Source organism: Scyliorhinus torazame, chromosome 4, assembly GCF_047496885.1.
Source record: "Scyliorhinus torazame isolate Kashiwa2021f chromosome 4, sScyTor2.1, whole genome shotgun sequence".
NCBI classification, from domain to species: Eukaryota; Metazoa; Chordata; class Chondrichthyes; order Carcharhiniformes; family Scyliorhinidae; genus Scyliorhinus; species Scyliorhinus torazame.
In genome coordinates, this window is record NC_092710.1 from 233,940,272 (window position 1) to 233,948,652 (window position 8,381).

Below are 8,381 nucleotides of genomic sequence, written 5' to 3' on the forward strand. Positions count from 1 at the left end.
TCCCCTATTTGTCTCCTAGGGATATCGAGATGCCTGCTGTGTAGCTGTCAGATTCCGATATGCAGAAACAGACTTCTGAGATCTCCAACTCCAATGTCGTCATCCAGCCACCGCCTGCTGGTTCCCCACCACAGTGATCCAACTGCAAATGCCATTCTCCGGCTTGGTAAACGTCGGCTACCCCGGTTTCTCCGCCGCGAGACGAGATGCCCCAGCAGTAGGGGCTGGTTTAGCTCACTGGGCTAAATCGCTGGCTTTTAAAGCAGACCAAGGCAGGCCAGCAGCACGGTTCAATTCCTGTACCAGCCTCCCCGAACAGGCGCCGGAATGTGGCGACTAGGGGCTTTTCACAGTAACTTCATTGAAGCCTACTTGTGACAATAAGCGATTTTCATTTCATTTTCAGAAGCGCCTGCATCACTGGTGCCGGATTCAACTGTGCCTTCAGTTCTTCAAACTTCATTGTCTTCTCATATTCTTTGCTATCGTCATTTGTCCCTGAGGGCGTCTTCAGACTTCAGGAGGGAATGGTGTAGTAACCCGCACGGGACAAACACAGGGCAAACTTACTAAGATTCCCCGTGTATCACGAGATGAACTCCCTGGCTAACCAAGGGGCGGGGTTACATTGTATACAAGGTTGGCCGGAACGTAATGGCCGACAAAGGACTGGTAACTTTCAACCAGGTCCCTTCTGTACATACTACTTACTGCATTTTTTGAAAATTTAGCGTGTCCAATTTTTTTTTTCCAATTAAGGGGCAATTTAACCTGCACATCTTTGGGTTATGGGGGCGAAACCCACACAAACACGGGGAGAATGTGCAAACTCCACACGGATAGTGACCCAGAGCTGGGATCGAACCTGGGACCTCGGTGCCGTGAGGCGGGAGTGCTAACCCACTGTGCTGCCCCATACTACGATGTTAATAAATAAGTTCTGTTTGTTACTCGACTGACTCCTTTTTCCAGTTATTAAATCACCATCATTCGATGATGTTTACTCTGCTCCTCTTATTTGCAACATTGTAATAAAAGCTATGTTATAACTGTCAACGAGAATCCAGTGCACAAAAACCAGAAACCCCTCTCTCCCCTCCACATCTCCACCAGCCTCTCTCTGCTGGGAGTTGGAGCAGCTCCAAGTACACGCATGCGCATTCACACCCGTCCTCAATTATCCCGTGGTGCACTCGGGAATTTCAAACCGAATGAGCGCGAGAGCTGATCGAACAGGTAAGGATGGCCAGCGCGCGGGCCGCGGGGGGTAACGGCCCGCTGTTTACCCCGGGGGGGGGGGGGGGGGTAACGGCCCGCTGTTTACCCCGGGGGGGGGGGGGGGGGGGGGGTAACGGCCCGCTGTTTACCCCGGGGGGGGGGTAACGGCCCGCTGTTTACCCCGGGGGGGGGGGGTAACGGCCCGCTGTTTACCCCGGGGGGGGGGGGGTAACGGCCCGCTGTTTACCCCGGGGGGGGGGGGTAACGGCCCGCTGTTTACCCCGGGGGGGGGGGGTAACGGCCCGCTGTTTACCCCGGGGGGGGGGGGTAACGGCCCGCTGTTTACCCCGGGGGGGGGGGGTAACGGCCCGCTGTTTACCCCGGGGGGGGGGGGGGGGGGTAACGGCCCGCTGTTTACCCCGGGGGGGGGGGGGGTAACGGCCCGCTGTTTACCCCGGGGGGGGGGGGGGTAACGGCCCGCTGTTTACCCCGGGGGGGGGGGGTAACGGCCCGCTGTTTACCCCGGGGGGGGGGGGTAACGGCCCGCTGTTTACCCCGGGGGGGGGTAACGGCCCGCTGTTTACCCCGGGGGGGGGGGGGTAACGGCCCGCTGTTTACCCCGGGGGGGGGGGGTAACGGCCCGCTGTTTACCCCGGGGAGGGGGGGGAAACGGCCCGCTGTTTACCCCGGGGGGGGGGGGGTAACGGCCCGCTGTTTACCCCGGGGGGGGGGGGGGGTAACGGCCCGCTGTTTACCCCGGGGGGGGTAACGGCCCGCTGTTTACCCCGGGGGGGGGGGGGTAACGGCCCGCTGTTTACCCCGGGGGGGGGGGGGGTAACGGCCCGCTGTTTACCCCGGGGGGGGGGGGGTAACGGCCCGCTGTTTACCCGGGGGGGGGGGGGTAACGGCCCGCTGTTTACCCCGGGGGGGGGGGGTAACGGCCCGCTGTTTACCCCGGGGGGGGGGGGTAACGGCCCGCTGTTTACCCCGGGGGGGGGGGGGTAACGGCCCGCTGTTTACCCCGGGGGGGGGGGGGTAACGGCCCGCTGTTTACCCCGGGGGGGGGGGGGTAACGGCCCGCTGTTTACCCCGGGGGGGGGGGGGTAACTGCCCGCTGTTTACCCCGGGGGGGGGGTGGGTAACGGCCCGCTGTTTACCCCGGGGGGGGGTAACGGCCCGCTGTTTACCCCGGGGGGGGGGTAACGGCCCGCTGTTTACCCCGGGGGGGGGGGGGTAACGGCCGCTGTTTACCCCGGGGGGGGGGGGTAACGGCCCGCTGTTTACCCCGGGGGGGGGGGTAAACTGCCCGCTGTTTACCCCGGGGAGGGGGGGTAACGGCCCGCTGTTTACCCCGGGGGGGGGGGGTAACGGCCCGCTGTTTACCCCGGGGGGGGGTAACGGCCCGCTGTTTACCCCGGGAGGAGGGCAGGGGTAACGGCCCGCTGTTTACCCCGGGGGGGGGTTACGGCCCACTGTTTACCCCGGGGAGGGGGGGGGTAACGGCCCGCTGTTTACCCCGGGGAGGGGGGGGTAACGGCCCACTGTTTACCCCGGGAGGGGGGGGTAACGGCCCACTGTTTACCCCGGGGAGAGGGGGGGGTAACAGCCCACTGTTTATCCCGGGGAGGGGGGGGGGTAACGGCCCGCTGTTTACCCCGGGGAGGGGGGGGGCAGGTAACGGCCCGCTGTTTACCCCGGGGAGGGGGGGGTAACGGCCCACTGTTTACCCCGGGGAGGGGGGGGTAACGGCCCACTGTTTACCCCGGGGAGGGGGGGGTAACGGCCCACTGTTTACCCCGGGGAGGGGGGGGTAACGGCCCGCTGTTTACCCCGGGGAGGGGGGCAGGGGTAACGGCCCGCTGTTTTACCCCGGGGAGGGGGGGGTTACGGCCCACTGTTTACCCCGGGGAGGGGGGGGTTACGGCCCACTGTTTACCCCGGGGAGGGGGGGGTAACGGCCCGCTGCTTACCCCGGGGAGGGGGGGGGTAACGGCCCGCTGTTTACCCCCGGGGAGGGGGGGGGTAACGGCCCGCTGTTTACCCCGGGGAGGGGGGGGGCAGGTAACGGCCCGCTGTTTACCCCGGGGAGGGGGGTAACGGCCCACTGTTTACCCCGGGGAGGGGGGGTAACGGCCCACTGTTTACCCCGGGGAGGGGGGGGTAACGGCCCACTGTTTACCCCGGGGAGGGGGGGTAACGGCCCGCTGTTTACCCCGGGGAGGAGGGCAGGGGTAACGGCCCGCTGTTTACCCCGGGGAGGGGGGGGTTACGGCCCACTGTTTACCCCGGGGAGGGGGGGTAACGGCCCGCTGCTTACCCCGGGGGGGGGTAACGGCCCGCTGTTTACCCCGGGGAGGGGGGGGTAACGGCCCGCTGTTTACCCCGGGGGGGGTAACGGCCCGCTGTTTACCCCCGGGGGGGGGGGTAACGGCCCGCTGTTTACCCCGGGGGGGGTGGGTGGGGGTAACGGCCCACTGTTTACCCCGGGGAGGGGGTAACGGCCCACTGTTTTACCCCCGGGGAGGGGGGGTAACGGCCCACTGTTTACCCCGGGGAGGGGGGGTAACGGCCCGCTGTTTACCCCGGGGAAGAGGGCAGGGGTAACGGCCCGCTGTTTACCCCGGGGAGGGGGGGTTACGGCCCACTGTTTACCCCGGGGAGGGGGGGTAACGGCCCGCTGTTTACCCCGGGGAGGGGTGGGTAACGGCCCGCTGTTTACCCCCGGGGGGGGGTAACTGCCTGCTGTTTACCCCGGGGAGGGGGGGGGTAACGGCCCGCTGTTTACCCCGGGGGGGGTAACGGCCCGCTGTTTACCCCGGGGGGGGGTAACGGCCCGCTGTTTACCCCGGGGGGGGGTAACGGCCCGCTGTTTACCCCGGGGAGGGGGGTAACGGCCCGCTGTTTACCCCGGGGAGGAGGGCAGGGGTAACGGCCCGCTGTTTACCCCGGGGGGGGGGTTACGGCCCGCTGTTTACCCCGGGGAGGGGGGGGTAACGGCCCGCTGTTTACCCCGGGGAGGGGGGGGGGTAACGGCCCGCTGTTTTACCCCGGGGAGGGGGGGGTAACGGCCCACTGTTTACCCCGGGGGGAGGGGGGGGTAACGGCCCACTGTTTACCCCGGGGAGAGGGGGGTAACGGCCCACTGTTTACCCCGGGGAGAGGGGGGTAACAGCCCACTGTTTATCCCGGGGAGGGGGGGGGTAACGGCCCGCTGTTTACCCCGGGGAGGGGGGGGGCAGGTAACGGCCCGCTGTTTACCCGGGGAGGGGGGGTAACGGCCCACTGTTTACCCCGGGGAGGGGGGGGTAACGGCCCACTGTTTACCCCGGGGAGGGGGGGGTAACGGCCCACTGTTTACCCCGGGAGGGGGGGTAACGGCCCGCTGTTTACCCCGGGGGGGGGGGGGGGGGGGGGGGGGTACGGCCCGCTGTTACCCCGGGGGGGGGGGGTAACGGCCGCTGTTTAACCCGGGGGGGGGGGTAACGGCCCGCTGTTTACCCGGGGGGGGGGGGGTAACGGCCCGCTGTTTACCCCGGGGGGGGGGGGGGGGGTAACGGCCCGCTGTTTACCCCGGGGGGGGGGGGGGTAACGGCCCGCTGTTTACCCCGGGGGGGGGGGGGGGGGTAACGGCCCGCTGTTTACCCCGGGGGGGGGGGGGGGTAACGGCCCGCTGTTTACCCGGGGGGGGGGGGGTAACGGCCCGCTGTTTACCCCGGGGGGGGGTAACGGCCCGCTGTTTACCCGGGGGGGGGGGGTAACGGCCCGCTGTTTACCCCGGGGGGGGGGGGGTAACGGCCCGCTGTTACCCCGGGGGGGGGGGGGGGTAACGGCCCGCTGTTTACCCCCGGGGAGGGGGGGGGAAACGGCCCGCTGTTTACCCGGGGGGGGGGGGGTAACGGCCCGCTGTTTACCCCGGGGGGGGGGGGGGGGTAACGGCCCGCTGTTTACCCCGGGGGGGGGGGGGGGTAACGGCCCGCTGTTTACCCCGGGGGGGGGGGGGGTAACGGCCCGCTGTTTACCCCGGGGGGGGGGGGGGTAACGGCCCGCTGTTTACCCCGGGGGGGGGGGGTAACGGCCCGCTGTTTACCCCGGGGGGGGGGTAACGGCCCGCTGTTTACCCCGGGGGGCGGGGGGGTAACGGCCCGCTGTTTACCCCGGGGGGGGGGGGGGGGTAACGGCCCGCTGTTTACCCGGGGGGGGGGGGGGGTAACGGCCCGCTGTTTACCCCGGGGGGGGGGGGGTAACGGCCCGCTGTTTACCCCGGGGGGGGGGGGTTAACTGCCCGCTGTTTACCCCGGGGGGGGGGGGGTAACGGCCCGCTGTTTACCCCGGGGGGGGGTAACGGCCCGCTGTTTACCCCGGGGGGGGGGGTAACGGCCCGCTGTTTACCCCGGGGGGGGGGGGGTAACGGCCCGCTGTTTACCCCGGGGGGGGGGGGGGTAACGGCCCGCTGTTTACCCCGGGGGGGGGTAACTGCCCGCTGTTTACCCGGGGAGGGGGGGTAACGGCCCGCTGTTTACCCCCGGGGGGGGGGGGTAACGGCCCGCTGTTTACCCCGGGGGGGGTAACGGCCCGCTGTTTACCCCGGGGAGGAGGGCAGGGGTAACGGCCCGCTGTTTACCCCGGGGGGGGGTTACGGCCCACTGTTTACCCCGGGGAGGGGGGGGTAACGGCCCGCTGTTTACCCCGGGGAGGGGGGGGTAACGGCCCACTGTTTACCCCGGGGAGGGGGGGGGTAACGGCCCACTGTTTACCCCGGGGAGAGGGGGGGTAACAGCCCACTGTTTATCCCGGGGAGGGGGGGGGTAACGGCCCGCTGTTTACCCCGGGGAGGGGGGGGGGCAGGTAACGGCCCGCTGTTTACCCCGGGGAGGGGGGGGTAACGGCCCACTGTTTACCCCGGGGAGGGGGGGGGTAAGGCCCACTGTTTACCCCGGGGAGGGGGGGGTAACGGCCCACTGTTTACCCCGGGGAGGGGGGGGTAACGGCCCGCTGTTTACCCCGGGGAGGGGGGGGCAGGGGTAACGGCCCGCTGTTTACCCCGGGGAGGGGGGGGTTACGGCCCACTGTTTACCCCCGGGGAGGGGGGGGGTTACGGCCCACTGTTTACCCGGGGAGGGGGGGTAACGGCCCGCTGCTTACCCCGGGGAGGGGGGGGGGGTAACGGCCCGCTGTTTACCCCGGGGAGGGGGGGGTAACGGCCCGCTGTTTACCCCCGGGAGGGGGGGGCAGGTAACGGCCCCGCTGTTTACCCCGGGGAGGGGGGTAACGGCCCACTGTTTACCCCGGGGAGGGGGGGTAACGGCCCCACTGTTTACCCCGGGGAGGGGGGGGTAACGGCCCACTGTTTACCCCGGGGAGGGGGGGTAACGGCCCGCTGTTTACCCCGGGGAGGAGGGCAGGGGTAACGGCCCGCTGTTTACCCCGGGGAGGGGGGGGTTACGGCCCACTGTTTACCCCGGGGGAGGGGGGGTAACGGGCCCGCTGCTTACCCCGGGGGGGGGTAACGGCCCGCTGTTTACCCCCGGGGAGGGGGGGTAACGGCCCGCTGTTTACCCCGGGGGGGGTAACGGCCCGCTGTTTACCCCGGGGGGGGGGGGGGTAACGGCCCGCTGTTTACCCCGGGGGGGTGGGTGGGGTAACGGCCCACTGTTTACCCCGGGGGAGGGGGGTAACGGCCCACTGTTTACCCCGGGGAGGGGGGGTAACGGCCCACTGTTTACCCCGGGGAGGGGGGGTAACGGCCCGCTGTTTACCCCGGGGAAGAGGGCAGGGGTAACGGCCCGCTGTTTACCCCGGGGAGGGGGGGGTTACGGCCCACTGTTTACCCCGGGAGGGGGGGTAACGGCCCGCTGTTTACCCCGGGGAGGGGTGGTAACGGCCCGCTGTTTACCCCGGGGGGGGGGTAACTGCCTGCTGTTTACCCCGGGGAGGGGGGGTAACGGCCCGCTGTTTACCCCGGGGGGGGTAACGGCCCGCTGTTTACCCCGGGGGGGGTAACGGCCCGCTGTTTACCCCGGGGGGGGGGTAACGGCCCGCTGTTTACCCCGGGGAGGGGGGGTAACGGCCCGCTGTTACCCCGGGGAGGAGGGCAGGGGTAACGGCCCGCTGTTTACCCCGGGGGGGGTTACGGCCCGCTGTTTACCCCGGGGAGGGGGGGTAACGGCCCGCTGTTTACCCCGGGGAGGGGGGGGTAACGGCCCGCTGTTTACCCCCGGGGAGGGGGGGGGTAACGGCCCACTGTTTACCCCGGGGAGGGGGGGGTAACGGCCCACTGTTTACCCCGGGGAGAGGGGGGGTAACGGCCCACTGTTTACCCCGGGGAGAGGGGGGTAACAGCCCACTGTTTATCCCGGGGAGGGGGGGGTAACGGCCCGCTGTTTACCCCGGGGAGGGGGGGGGGCAGGTAACGGCCCGCTGTTTACCCCGGGGAGGGGGGGTAACGGCCCACTGTTTACCCCGGGGAGGGGGGGTAACGGCCCACTGTTTACCCCGGGGAGGGGGGGGTAACGGCCCACTGTTTACCCCGGGGAGGGGGGGGTAACGGCCCGCTGTTTACCCCGGGAGGAGGGCAGGGGTAACGGCCCGCTGTTTACCCCGGGGAGGGGGGGTTACGGCCCACTGTTTACCCCGGGGAGGGGGGGTAACGGCCCGCTGCTTACCCCGGGGAGGGGGGGGGTAACGGCCCACTGTTTACCCCGGGGAGGGGGGGTAACGGCCCCACTGTTTACTCCGGGGAGGGGGGGGTAACGGCCCGCTGTTTACCCCGGGGAGGGGGGGGGGGCAGGTAACGGCCCGCTGTTTACCCCGGGTGAGGGGGGGTAACGGCCCCTGTTTACCCCGGGGAGGGGGGGTAACGGCCCACTGTTTACCCCGGGGAGGGGGGGTAACGGCCCACTGTTTACCCCGGGGAGGGGGGGTAACGGCCCGCTGTTTACCCCGGGGAGGAGGGCAGGGTAACGGCCCGCTGTTTACCCCGGGGAGGGGGGGGTTACGGCCACTGTTTACCCCGGGGAGGGGGGGGTAACGGCCCCGCTGCTTACCCCGGGGAGGGGGGGGGTAACGGCCCACTGTTTACCCCGGGGAGGGGGGGTAACGGCCCACTGTTTACTCCGGGGAGGGGGGGGTAACGGCCCGCTGTTTACCCCGGGGAGGGGTAACGG

At 69.7% G+C, this 8,381-nt stretch overlaps 1 protein-coding gene across 1 annotated transcript in view; it reads left to right on the forward strand.

Moving 5' to 3' along the window:
• Window positions 1-1,158: 1,158 nt before the first annotated feature.
• The window catches only part of pbk (PDZ binding kinase), a 64,860-nt gene continuing 57,637 nt past the window's right edge, over window positions 1,159-8,381 (forward strand). Inside the window, exon 1 of the mRNA XM_072499469.1 lies at window positions 1,159-1,236. The gene's annotated coding sequence lies outside the window, so the exon portion shown is untranslated. The remainder of the gene's footprint in view (window positions 1,237-8,381) is intronic.